The sequence below is a fragment of the Peromyscus maniculatus genome, chromosome 1, assembly GCF_049852395.1.
Source record: "Peromyscus maniculatus bairdii isolate BWxNUB_F1_BW_parent chromosome 1, HU_Pman_BW_mat_3.1, whole genome shotgun sequence".
In the NCBI taxonomy this organism is placed as follows: domain Eukaryota; kingdom Metazoa; phylum Chordata; class Mammalia; order Rodentia; family Cricetidae; genus Peromyscus; species Peromyscus maniculatus.
Window position 1 is genome coordinate 199,737,095 of NC_134852.1, and position 14,393 is coordinate 199,751,487.

At 44.2% G+C, this 14,393-nt stretch overlaps 1 long non-coding RNA gene across 1 annotated transcript; it reads right to left on the reverse strand.

The window, feature by feature from the left end:
- Window positions 1–1,544: 1,544 nt before the first annotated feature.
- Window positions 1,545–14,166, reverse strand: LOC121824325 (uncharacterized). Its single transcript, XR_006066164.2, has 3 exons — window positions 13,773–14,166; window positions 11,960–12,058; window positions 1,545–2,584 (listed from the first exon to the last, which is right to left on the reverse strand). It is a non-coding gene; the product is annotated as an uncharacterized LOC121824325 (long non-coding RNA).
- Between the last annotated feature and the right edge of the window lie 227 nt (window positions 14,167–14,393).

Consider the following 14,393-nt stretch of genomic DNA (forward strand, 5'->3'; position numbering starts at 1 on the left):
CTCGGGAGGCACAGATCTATCTGGATCTCTATGAGTTCAAGGCCACACTGGACTACATGAGATTGATCCAGTATAGGAGAGAAACAGAGCCAGGCAGTAGTGGCACACACCTTTAATCCTAGCACTTGAGATCTTATGCCTTTGCTTGGGAAGCACACATGCCTTTAATCCCAGGAAATAATATGGCAGGGCAGAGAAAGGTATATAAGATGTGAGGAAACAGGAACTCACTCTCTTTAGACTGAGAATTTCATAGAAGTAAGAACTAGTGGCTGGCTGTTCTGCTTCTCTGATCTTTCAGCTTTCACCCTGATATCTGGCTCTGGGTTTTTAATTAAAAGATCATGTAAGATTCAAACAACACCTATGTATCCTGCCTAGCTATTGGTTGTTCAGCTCTTTATTAAATTAATCACAGCAATATATCTTCACACAGTATACAAATATCCCACAACATATTTGCCTTTTTGTCTAAATAAAAAGGAAAGGTTTTAACTCTAATACAGTAAAATTATATACAATAAGAACAATTATCAAGTAAGAATTATATTTATAATGTCCAGTCCATTTGTATTTGGCAAGTTTGGAGAAATTACTTTATTATTTATCATATCTTGGTGAGTCAAAAGTTTTGTACCTAATTTACTTTCTATCCTAACTTATATTACCAACCCAAAATTATCTTTTTAAACATTAAAATTTTTTCTTAAACAACTTAAGCTTTTATGTTTCTCAACCTTATAAACTTTACATCTTTTATGTAAATTTTTTTCTGAATTTGGTAACAAGGAAAACTGTATAACTATCTAGTCTATAGCCCCATCAAAGACTTGAGAAGGATATAATATTACCTGAATAAACAGGAAGTGCAGAGCAAGCAACTTCCAAAACTAAGAAACAACAGACATCTGGCTTCCAGGACAGTCACCCAAGGTTCCTCTGTAACATTGGGGCATCCATCTTCAGCCTACAGGCCTAGACTATCTGACAAACATTTTTATGAGGCAGGAATTTTGAAGGACTGTCCTACCTTGTCTTGGCACAGTTTAGCAGTCACCTTTTTTTTTGTGTCCTGCTCATCCAATTTGGACAACATACTGTCAGCAGTCGAGGGAAGGGCAGTTTCTTGCCCAAATGGATAGCTTTGATCAAAGCAAACTCCATATGGGAGGTTCTTCAATGCTCATCATGTTTTTTTTTTAAGTAAATTGGTGCTTCCAGGAACAGATATGTCTCACTGCCATGTAAAGCCTTGTGTTATTAAAACATCTCAAATGCCATATTCTGTAGGTCTCTGAAGTGTTTGAAGACTGTCTATTACATTTTTTAATGAGCTGCATAGGTATAATACCTTAAACAAGAGAAGAAATATAGCCGGGCGGTGTTGGTGCACACCTTTAAATCCCAGCACTTGGGAGGCAGAGCCAGGTGGATCTCTGTGAGTTCAGGGCCAGCCTGTTCTACAGAGCAAAATTCGGGACAGGCACCAAAACTACACAGAGAAACCCTGTCTCAAAAAAAAAAAAAAAAGAGTAGAAATATATATATATATATATAAAAACAAAAATAACCTTGAATTTGTATCACTATACAAAAATCCATACCAATATAAAATATTTGAGACTAGTAGTTTAAAAGTAGATTCAAGCATCTACTCTTTTGTGCTCTCATTCCTATATCCCCCCTTCTTTCCTTTTAGAACAAGATATTAGAATCTAATCTCTTTTTCTTAGTTCCCTCCCTGACCATGACCAATAAAACTTGTAACCAAGGCCCTAAATGATGATAAATATCCATAATCCACTGAATGACCACCCCACCATCTGGGAACTTGGGTGTTGTGTTATTAAAATTACTTCCTGATGTCTGGGGATAATGGCATCTTTGGTTTTAGCTAGCAGCTTTGAAGCTGTTCTGGATGCAGAATTTTGAGGAAACTGCAACAGAGGCACTCTAATAGGCTGGATCACCTGGGTTACTTGTCTTCATTGTTGTCTGGTCCTTTTGTTTTGAAAACACATAAACTTTTTAAAATTAATTTATTTTTATTTTATGTATATTGGTGTTTTACTATGGGTGTCAGGTCTCCTGGAACTGGAATTACAGACAGTTGTGAGCTGAGCTGCCATGTGGGTGCTAGGAATTGAACCAGGGTCGTCTGGAAGAGCAGTCAGTGCTCTTAACCATTGAGCCACCTCTCCAGCTCCAAAACACACATACATGTCTGTATTAACACAAGTATGGGACGTGCAGTGTGTATAAGTCAGCTAAAGATGATTATTTATGTTTGAGCAGGTAAAAGGCATCTATCAACTTTATAAGTCTGTTTGGACTGTATAACCAAACCTCTACCCATGTCATATGAAAGGATGTCATGTAATAATGTCATTCTATAGCCAACAAGATTTACCATGTCTCATCCAGCCTCACAGCTGTTCCCATGTAAAGGGATCAGCATATATGATACCTGTCCTGTAGTCTTCCTGGTTTCTTCTCTCATGTCTGTAGCCAAGATCTTCAGGAGGTCTCCCCTGTTCAAATCTGATCTTTATTAAGTTTGAAGGAATCCATAGCTTTTCATTTCCTGTGGAAACAAAAGCACAACTTCTCTCCAATGAACACATTTCCCGACTTCCATTCTGAAGCCAAGACATCTCTAAAGTATATAGGCTGGTTTAATTCAGCAGTCCCTTTTATAATCCAGCGTCTCTCAGAAGCTGCCATTTTCTGTTCATTGGCATTCAAAAAAACTCTAACAAAGCACCATAAAAGGTTCAAACTCCCTGTGCTATAATATTTTTCATTCTTGTGTGGCTTATTTTTTTTAATATTGCTTTACTCTTTCTTTAAAGACTTTGTAATTTTTAAACTATTTTTATGACTGTCTATATCCATTTTCTTTTTTTTTCTTTAGCACCTAAACATCTTTTTTAAGCATATTGTACCTTTGTGTGTGCGCACATGCTGGGAACCAAACCCTGGTCCTCTAAAAGAGCAGGAAGTGCTCTTAACTGCTGAGCCTTCTCCTCTCTAGGCCCCACTTTGGCTTTTCTGAGACTGGGTCTCACTGGTGGTCCAGGATGGCCTGCAATCCACTGTGGTGGTATTCTAATTGTACTGAAATGTGATTTTGATTGTATGTTAATAAATAAAGTTGCCCGGGGGTCAGAGCTATTAGAGCCATAGCAAGAGTGTGGCAGTGGTGGCACACGCCTTTAACCCCATAGGTCTCTGTGTGTTCAGGGATACAGCCAGCATTGGAGACATATGCCTTTAAGACCTGGGGGGCTGTACATACAGACAGTGATGAGGCAGTCACATGTTTGGGTTTACAACCAATGAGAAGGCAGAACAAAAAAACTATGAAAAGACAGACACACAGGAAGTAGCTCTCTTTCGGGAAGCTAGGACCACCACAGGAGGAAGGGTGAGATTTTAGCTCTGAGCTCTGACCTCTTGGCTTTCTCTTTTACATTGGTTCTGTGTTTCTTATTTAATAAGATGGTTGGTTACATCTACAATCCACAGCAGACCTCTTTCCTTCACCTCTTGAGTGCTGGGATCACAGGCCTGCACCACCATGCCTGGTTATGATTATTTTGCACAAGATGCTTATTAGTCCTGCCTCTCTGAGACAGAATTAGCTGTTGGGGAAAAGGGCCAGGTGAGGCCTTGGAGGCCAGCAAGGGTGACATTGAACAAAGGGCTGGTGTTTGGGGTCAGACCAGAGGAACATGTCTTCTAAAGTAACCTAGGGCAACCTCTACTGCATTAAAAAAAATGGACACCCACGCCCACACACATACATGTACATAAGTACGCACCCACACACAATAATTGTGTAATTATTTCTTTAAAAGTGCATGCTATGTCATGCATGCGGATGTGAGAGAACAATGTCTGTCAGTTGATTCTCTCCTTCAACTGTGGGTTCTAGGGGCTGAACTCAGGTCGTCAGACTCACACCACAAACGTCTTTACACACTTAGCTGTGTTGCTGGCCCAACACATACCATATTTTCCAGTGTAAAGTACCTTCAGGAAGCTGGTGTGTCATGCCTGAGGTCACAGCCTGGTGGGATGGACCTAGACAGGGAGCTGGGAACTTCCTATGCCTTTCACCTTGCTTACTTGTTAGGCTGTGATCAGAAAAAGATATTGTCCGGGCTCAAGGTCTGGGGTATCAAGAAATCCCAGCACTCAGGAGGCAGAGGCAGGCAGATCTCTGAGAGTTCAAGGCCAGCCTGGTCTACAGAGTGAGTTCCAAACAGTCAGGACTACACCGGTCTCTAAACACACACACACACACACACACACACACACACACACACACACACACACACACATACACACACATAAATAAATAAATAAATAAATAAATAAATAAATAAATAAATAAAATAAAAAGAAGAGGAGAAAGAGAACTGGGTCTGCAGAGTGGGTGTCCTCAGTGCCCCTGCAGCCTCTGTCTAGTCTTGGAACTCCCTAGGGAAGGGTGAAGTATATTCAGGACAGTTTGGGGACAGCTGGGCCAAGGTCTATCTTGGACTGAGAGATGGGGCAGCTCCAGGTCAGCTCAGGGGACCCCACAGCACAGTGGCAGGCCATATGGTTGTGCCCACTTGCCTTGCTAGATATTTACTGGAAACTATTTCAGCAAAGAAGAAGGCAAGAAGGATGCCCATCACAAGTTAGGGAGACAATAATCTCTGGGGCTGAAGGGTGGCTGTAAGCTTTAAAAAAAAATCTGTTTTCAAGTCTGAGGTGGTAGTGCACACCTTTAATCCCAAGGCTTAGGAGGCAGAGGCAGGTGGCTCTCTGTGAGTTTGAGGATAGCCTGGTCTACATAGCAACCAGGTCAGCCAGGGCTACATAATGAGAGACTCTGTATCAAAATAAATAAATAAATAAATAAATAAATGTAAAAAAAGTAAAATCTGTATTTTCAGAATGGTCTATTTTTTTTTTTTTTTTTTTGGTTTTTTCAAGACAGGGTTTCTCTGTGTAGCTTTGCGCCTTTCCTGGAGCTCACTTGGTAGCCCAGGCTGGCCTCGAATTCACAGAGATCCGCCTGCCTCTGCCTCCCGAGTGCTGGGATTAAAGGCGTGCGCCACCACGCCCGGCATCAGAATGGTCTATTTTAATAATGATGATTTTTAAAAGTTCCCAACACAACTGTAAAATATATTTATTGGGAAAACTCAATTAAGGGACAAGATAAAGTGCTGATCCCATTTTGTTGGCTGAAGCCTGGGTCTGTCTGGCTTCTTCAGGGTGAGAACAGGGAGGAAGAGGAGAAAATGTCCAGAGCTGATGTAGGGCTCTGTCTGAGACCAGACATCAACCCCCGCCCCATGCCAGGGCTCTGCAGCTATGCCCCTGTCCCCCTCCCTCCCCCTCTCCCTTCCCCCCCACCCTCTCCTTCCTTTCTTCTTTCCTTCCCTCCCTCCCTTCTTTCCTCACCCTTTATTTCATGAGTTCTTACTACATTGCTCAGGCTGCCTCGGCCTCCTCAGTAGCTGGGATATACCCACCTCTAATTCTTGGAAGATTCTTTGAAAATGTTTTTCTAATGATTTTATTTTTGTTTCTGTGTGTGTGTGTGTGTGTGTGTGTGTGTGTGTGTGTGTGTGTGTGTGTGTAGGTTGTATGTGGACACCTGTGGAAGCCAGATGAGGGCCCACATTCCCTGGAGCTAGACTGCAGGTGATTCCCAGCCATTTGACGTGGAGGCAGACTCTACCTCGAGAGCACGAAGAACTCTTATCTGCTGAGCCATCTCTCTAGCGCCTAAGGGAAAACCTTAAAGGTCACATTTTCTTTTTAAAGATGACTAGAAAAAAATTCTTCTAAGCATTTGTGAGCACGTATTAACTTGCAGTTGGAAGATGCTTGTAGAATACATTGTTGGCGTCTATCTTTGGTATTTCTTGAGTTGGAATCTTGTAGATATATTCTTGAGGTTCTTAGATTTTTTTTTCTTTTAACAGGACTTGAGGAGCTAGAGAGATGGCTCCGTGGTTAAGCGCACACACTGTTCTTTCAGAGGACCCAAGTTTGGTATCCAGAACCCACACTGGTGGCCTCACAATTTCTTCTAAGTCCAGACCCAACATCTCCTTTGAGCTTTGCGGGCAATCCATTCACATGCACACACACACACACACACACACACACACACACACACACACACACACACACACAGAGAGAGAGAGAGAGAGAGAGAGAGAGAGAGAGAGAGAGAGAGAGAGAGAGAGAGGAAAATAAAAAAATTAATGTAAAGGACTTGATATTTTTGAGACAAGTTAGCTTCATCATTCCTGGAGCCGCTGATGTTTTTTATGTATTTATCTCTTAATTTGCTTTTGAGACAAGGTCTCATGATATAACATAAGGTGGCCTGGAACCCATGATCCTTCTGCCTCAACCTCCTGAGTTCTGGGATTACAGACACATGCCATCCTGCTAGGCCTGGAGTTCTTATTACTAAGGGCCTCTTAGGAATGGCTGCCTCCATCTGATCCAGGGGTGGTGGCAAACCCCTATAATCAAGACACTGGGAAGCAGACAGGGGAGGATTGTCACAATGTGGAGATTGGTCTGGTCTGCACAGCAAGTTCCAGGCCCAAGTTTGATACATTGTCTCAACCAAAACCTAAACCAAAACAAAGTGAAAACAACTCAGTGTGCATGTGTGCATAGTGTCTATTCAGAAATATCTGTGTGGTCATGTCATTACTCGGTGTAGAACGAGCACTCTCCCAAGGTTTCCTTATAATCTTTCTTTCAAAGGAAAGCCATTGAATGAGTGTCCCACTTCCCTCTCAGGACCGAGGGCTACTGTTTCCTTCCCGTGACTAGGAGAGGAGCAGGGCTCTCTGTGTCTCCAGGTGACCTGATTCTCTGCTACCTTGGAGTCAGAGACTGTACAGAGCTATGCTGTGCCAGGATCCAGAGGATGGCAATGAAGGGGTCTACCTAACCAGCGGCGCAGGACCAGCGGGCTGACGAGGTGGGAACAACTTGAATTAATCCTCATTTCATTCCTTTTTATAGGGTCCTAGGCTGTAGTCCAGGCCAGCCTGGAATTTGCTGTGCACCTCCTCTCAAGTGCTGGCATTATAGACACATGTCACCACACTGAAGCCCCTGTTCTTCATACCAAAATAAATTCCCTATCTCAGAGTTCTAAACATGCAATTAAAATGATAGCATTGGACAAGAAGATGTAGGTCAGTGTCCTACCCATCAGAGCCTAGGCCTCTGTGAGCAGTACTCAGGAACTTCTGAGAAAGACAAGAAGACTTCTCACAAACTAGAACCTTGTGGCTGGGTGTGGCTGGGTGCGGGGGGTGAATGCCTATAATCCCGGTATTCCCGAGACAGAGACAGGAGGATTATCCATTCAAGGTCAGCCAGGTTGAAGAACCAGTTTCAGGACAACCTGGGCCACAAAGTGAGACAGTGTCTCCAATAAACCTTAAAAAATAAATAAATAAAAAGAAGAAACAAAATAAACAACAGAAAATTATGTGAGCAAAAACATTGATAATAAGCCAAGTTAAAAAAAAAAAGACTGAGAAAAGGTATTTGCCACACACACCACACAAAGGCTTCTGTGCATCAACTGGCAAAAGGTTGCTTTGAGTTGTTACAAAAGATGTGAATAGTCCTTCAGGAAAATGGACAGTGAGTGTAACTCAGGTGCCGGAGAGCTTGCCCAGCACCCACAAAACCCTGCGTTTGATCCTGAGGGCCACATAAACTGAGTGTGCTGGCACACATCTGTAACCTCAACACTTGAGAGATGAAGGCAAGAGGATTAGATGTTCAAGGTGAGTCTAGCCTGGGCTACATGAGACCCTGTCTGAAATTCAAACAAATGAACAAATGCAAGCCAGGGATCTGGACTGGCTAGTCCCAGAAACTGAAAGACAAGTGCCCCAAACTTATGAGTCCTCATTCACAATGAAGCTTGTGCCTTTGAAAATGTACCAAGTAGTTAGAAACAAACATGTTGATAATACTCAGTGTCAGCAAGGCGTACAGGAAGAGTCACTTTCATACATAAACGTTGGAAGGTACACATGGAGGGCTCTGTAGGAGAGTTTGGTAGTATAATTAAATACAGATGCCCTTCCAGCAAGTAACTGCTTAGCTCCGAGCTTGCAGATGTGGCCAAAACGAACCAATAGGGATGCTCGTTATAGCTTCGCTGTAGTGGCAACAAAACTGGAAACCACCTAAGTTTCAGCAGCAAGGGGATTGTTTAAATGAAACACGGCACATTTGTGAATAGGGTCTGTGTAGCCATCAAGAGAATGAGGCAAACCTGCGCACATGCAAATTAGAAAGCCTTTCCTGGACTTTGATGATCTCAAAAGGCATTCTTCCTACACTGTGCAGATTCTCATCCCTTCCCAGTATCCACCCCCAGCGCACACAGACACACACTGTAATATTATACATACTGTTTTTGTACAGTTATTACCACATGGGGAAAAAAGTAAGGGGAGACTTTTACTTTCTATTTTACACTTTTCCTGTTGGACTTTTTGTTTTGTTTTGTTTGTTTTTGTTTTTTTTTTCAAGACAGGGTTTCTCTTGGTGCCTGTCCTGTATCTCGCTCTGTAGACCAGGCTGGCCTGAACTCACAGAGATCTGCCTGGCTCTGCTTCCTGAGTTCTAGGATTAAAGGTGTGTGCCACCATCGCCCGGCCTGTTGGATTTTTAAAAACTATGCTCTTGTGACTTTTATTTTGAAATTATCAGTAGAGGTTATTTGGGTAGGAGGGTACCTATGGAATTTTTGTTTGTTTATGTAACCAAGGCTGGCCTTCAGCTTGTTACAATCCTCCTGCCTCAACCTCCTGAATGCTGGGATTATTATAGACATGAATTATGAATTACATGCCTGACTTAGATTTTTAAGTATGTTTCCATATGTAATCAGATGGATGTTATTCTTAAAACTTTTATTTATTTAGGGTGTGTGTGTATGTGTATGTGTGTTTACCCATGCACATACCTTAGCATGCACATGGAGGTCAGAGGATAATTTGTGGGAGCTGGTTTATTGGTTTGCTTCTCTCTTGTGATGAAACACTTTGACCAAAAGCGACTCTGACAAGAAAGGGCTTATTTGTGTTAGGGGTCACAGATGTCATCTCGGGAAGCTAAAGCAGGAACCTGGGGGCAGAAACTGAAACAGGGATCACAGAAGAAGGCTGCCCACTGGCTTACTTTCCAGGGCTTGCACAGCCTGCTTTCTTCACAACCCAGGACCACCTGCCACCTGCCCAGGGTGGCACCAACCACAGCAGGATTGACCCTCCCACGCCAATCATTCATCAAGAAAATGCCCCCAAAGGCCAATCTGATGGAGACCAATTCCCACCAGAGGTTCCCTCTCCTGAGGGGACTTATTTGTGTCAAGTTGGCAAAAACTCACCAGCACAACTGATCTTTTTGGAAGGACAATGTATGTCCCATGGCTTGCGTTAACTTCTTTCCTATAAAGGAAATGCCATTGAGGAAATGGGCCTCATGACAGCCACCGAGATGTCCACCTTCCCACGGTGCTTGCTTCACCGAGGCCTCTTTCTCATCTTTCGTTCTGACAGAGGATTCCTCTCTACTGTGGCAACTGACCAAAGAAGGACAAACCACCCACAAGCAACCAACCCTCAGCCTCAACAAAGCCATGGCCCTCTTCAGAGCACTCTCTGGCACACCCCTCACTGCCTCTAGTTATCCAGGGTGGACATCTGTGTGTGCACAGCATGGCCATGCTCCTTGGCTTGGCTCTGAGCAGATTGTTATCCTCAGAGCTGGGACTCCTCCTCTGAGTCCAATCTCTCCACAAACAACCAGCACCCACTTTCCACTGGGCCAGCTGGAGATGGCTGTCATCTCCTCAATCTGTATCGGCAAGAGGGTAAAAGCAGGTCGGCCGTGGTGACGCACACCTTTGATCTCAGCACTCAGGAGGCAGAGGCAGTCGGATCTCTGTGATTTCGAGACCAGCCTGGGCTACAGAACAAGTTCCAGGACAGGCTCCAAAGCTACACAGAGAAACCCTGTCTCAGGAAAAAAAAAAAAAGAAAAAAGAAAAAGAAAGCAAAAGGAGGAAAACATTTGTGGGTGTTGTAGGGTTTCTGTTGCTGTGAAGAGACTCCATGACAACATCCACTCTTACCAAGGAAGCCATTTAACTGGGGCTGGCTCACAGTTTCAGAAGTTTAGTCCTTTATCACCATGGTGAGATCTTAGGGATCATCGAGAAAAGAAAGGTTATAGTTTAACAGTGGTATGTTTGTGTGTCAACTTGACAAGGACTCAATTGTGCTGGTGAGTTTTTGCCAACTTGACACAAATAAGTCCCCTCAGGAGAGGGAACCTCTGGTGGGAATTGGTCTCCATCAGATTGGCCTTTGGGGGCATTTTCTTGATGAATGATTGGCGTGGGAGGGTCAATCCTACTGTGGTTGGTGCCACCCTGGGCAGGTGGCAGGTGGTCCTGGGTTGTGAAGAAAGCAGGCTGTGCAAGCCCTGGAAAGTAAGCCAGTGGGCAGCCTTCTTCTGTGATCCCTGTTTCAGTTTCTGCCCCCAGGTTCCTGCTTTAGCTTCCCGAGATGACAGCTGTGACCCCTAACACAAATAAGCCCTTTCTTGTCAGAGTTGCACCACGCTGCCCGGCCACAGTGGTTCAGTGGTTAACTGGCTGCTCTTGCAGAGGACCTGGGTTTGGTTCCCACACCCACATCAGGAAGTTTACGACTGCCTGTAACTCTGGTCTCAGTGGGTCTGATGTCCTCTTCTGGCCTCCATGTATACCTCACAGGCACGGGACACACACACTCAGGCCTACACATGCACATAAAATAAATGTAAACAACAAAGCAGACTTGACACACAGTAAAAGACCTGGGCAGTGGTGGTGCCACCTTTAATCCCAGCACTTGGGAGGCAGAGGCAGGTGAATCTCTGAGTTTGAGGTCAGCAGGAAGGAAAAAGAGATGCCACAACATGAGGAACTGTATTAAAGAGCTGCAGCATTGGGAAGGTCAGAACCACTGCTTTAAGGAAGGTGTTTTCATTGGCCTGAGGCGCTCTCCCTCAAAAGTTAGCAAGGCATGAAGAAGAGTCCCATGATCCTCTACTGCTCCCTAGTGGTGGATGGAGACAATTTGACAGGCAGGGAGGAGGGAGGGCTCCTTGGATAGCCTTTGGGTAGATCCCTCTTGAGCAGCAGTGACTGCTGTGGCCGGAAGCCTCTCTCCACTAGGTGTTAGGACGAAGTGCTTTTGGTGTGATTTAACATGGCCAGCTTGACCAGAGAGGCGCCACTGGACTCCATTTGTCTTAGATGTTTGCCATGAAAGGGCTTTACAGCTTATGCAGTCGTATTTATCATGTGTTCCCTTTACGAGTCCCTGTTCTTTGTAACGTTCTGGGGAGGCTTTCTTGCCAAGTGCAGGCCATTTAAATTATCCACATGAGAACAGGGTGCTTGGGTGTTGTACTCATTTCAACCACCTTCCTTAGGTTTCACTGTTCTCTGTCTCTAGTTGGTGTTCATTAGCAGCTGGCTGTTCCCTGGCTAGAGAACCTGGGGAGCGAGGGACTCTCAAGGCGGAAGGAAGAGGCTGGTTCCTGAACACAGTGAAGGTATTGTTCTTGCAGTAGGTGTCTCCTTCATACTGGGGGTAAGAAGGGGTTCTAGTCTGGCACAGGTACTGTACCACAGGGATCTGAACTCACACCTCCTAGATTGTAACTCAGCACCTCACTATCAGCTTCAAGCCAACATCCCTAAGCCTCGAGCTTCTGCTTTGTCAATGGGAAGAATAGTAACACCAACAACTGTGTGCGTCTCACACGCTTGATTCCAGCGAACTAGCCCAGATGGTATGGGGCTCAGAAGACGAAGAAGAAATGCTTTACAAATGTCACTTACACTGAAGAGATGGCTCAGTGATGGGGACCCACAACCCCGGTTACTCCAGTTCTGGAAGATCTGATGCCCTCTTCTGGCTTCTGCAGGTACTGTATGTACCTAGTACATGAGCACACATGTAAGCAAAACACCCATACACAGAACATTTTTTTTTCCACAGGACATTTTTTTTGATTAAAGAATTAAAAAAATTCCACTTGCTGTAATTATCTGAGCCATCAGCCTGGGAAAGACCAATGGGCACTTGGAATTGGGGGTAATTACACACATTTCCTGGCTGGCATTTATTTTCCTTCCTGCTCCTTGGAGGAGACTCCTCTGGTGCACTGAGCTGTAACAGGGAGACTGGATTCAAGCCTGGGTTTTATCTATGGGCACCCTAAACCCAGTACTTAGGCTAGTGGGACTTTTAGGGTCTGCTTATGACTTGGGGGGAAAATTGATGACTCCAAATTATAAAAGAACTTCAAAATCAAAATCAAAAAATGCTGGCATAAATGTTTCCAAAACTTGACATTATGTCAACTTCACTAATCATTAAAAGTAGTACTCATAAATATTTCATTATTCTTGAAGACCATGTTTTTTTTTTAACTCCTCAGTTGGCAAGAACTCCAACACATGCATGATTGCTCAGCAATAAAATCAGTTGTACATTCAGTGACTTCCCTGAAGTTCTTTGAGTCCAAAAGCCACACTTGTAAATTCCTTTCAAAATGTGTAGGGTGACAAAGTGTCATTTCATGTAAGGTGTGGTATATTTTATTCTTTAAAAAAAAAAAAAAAAGATTCATTTGCCAGGTGGTGGCGGCGCAGATCTTTAATCCTAGGAGGCAAAGGCAGGTGGATCTTTGAGTTTAAGTCCAGCCTGGTCTACAAAGCAAGTTCCAGGACAGCCAGGGCTACACAGAGAAACCATGTCTCAAAAACAAAACAAAACAAAACAACAACAACAAAACAAAAAACAAAAAAAACCCAAACAAACAAAAAGATTTTACTTGTGTATGTCTATGTGTTTGTATGTGCATGTGTGTATGTTTATATAGGTGCCTGGAGAGGCTAGAAGAGGATCCCTTGGAGTTGGAGTTACAGGTCATTGTGAGCTGCCTGATGTGGGTACTGGGTACCGAGCTCCTTTGGTCCTCTGAGAGAGCAACAAGTGACGGCTCACTGAGCCATCTCTCCAGTTCCTGGGAACGGTATATTTTAGTACATTTGAACTGATGGAGTTGGACCCGAAGACAAGAGTATGGGGCTCCCTGAATATTCCTACTACTGCTTTTTGACTCAATGTTGCCTGGACAAGTCAAGTCCGGGGAGAGACTGTGGCCCCTCATTCCAGCACGGCTGTTCTCCTTCCCAGGTGGCCATGCTGGGGCGGCAGCCTGCACCCGCCTGATTTGCCATGCAGTGCTCAGTGTCCCCAGGGAAGCCCACAGCTCTGCTTTAAATCTCATCCTCCCCACCAGAACATGTAGCAGGTGTGACAGGACGTGACCTGTGCCATATTCTGCTGAGTCAGGATGGGGGGGTGCTGCATCCTAGCACCCCCATCAAGCCCCTGTGGATAATCCTGATGCACCCATGAGTTTCAAACTATTGCTCGCAAGGAACCTATCTCTTGCTCAGTGCCAGACAGACAGTTAGTGTACAGTATAGTTAGTGTGTATTTCATGTTTGTGTGCATGCAGGGGCACATGTGTGGGTGTGTGTAGAGGTCAGAGGACAGGGTCTCTCACTGAGCCTCAGGTTTAAACTTTTGGCTAGATTATACCTAGTGGCTCTCCTTTGGAGGAAACTGATTTCCCCTTACCCAGAAGGCATCAGTTGCAAATAGCTTCTTGGTTAGGAGTGGGGCCTGTGTCTACTTCCTCTTCCCTTTGCCGGAAGGTTGTCTAGTTTGAACCTGTGAAGGTCTTGTCCTTGTCGTCACAGACTCTGAGTTGGTATGTGTATCAGTCCTGTTGTGTCTGGAAGATGCTCTTTCCTTGGCGTCATCCCCCACCGCTGGCTCTTACAATTTTTCTGCCTTTCCTGCATAGATCCTTGGGTCTGAGGAGAGGAGAGGAGAGCGGATAGGAGAGTCACTGGGTATTTCAGCCACACTGCAGGCCATGGCCCACGCCCAGGGGTAAATGGCCAGCAGAAAATGGAGTCCATGGTTCTGTGTGGGCTTGGGTTTGTTTTGTTATTTTTTTTGTCATATATATATAGTTTATTTGCATTGATTTTCATTTTGTTTTGAGAGAGAGAGAGCAAAAAGTTCAGCGGGCACACACGCGGGGAGGGTCTGACAGGAGTCGGGGGAGGGAAAATGATCAAAATACATTGTATGAAATATATATATATATATATTTAAGATTTATTTGTTATGTATACAGTGTTCTGTCTGCATGTCTGCAGGCCAGAAGAGGGCGCCAGATCTCATTACAGA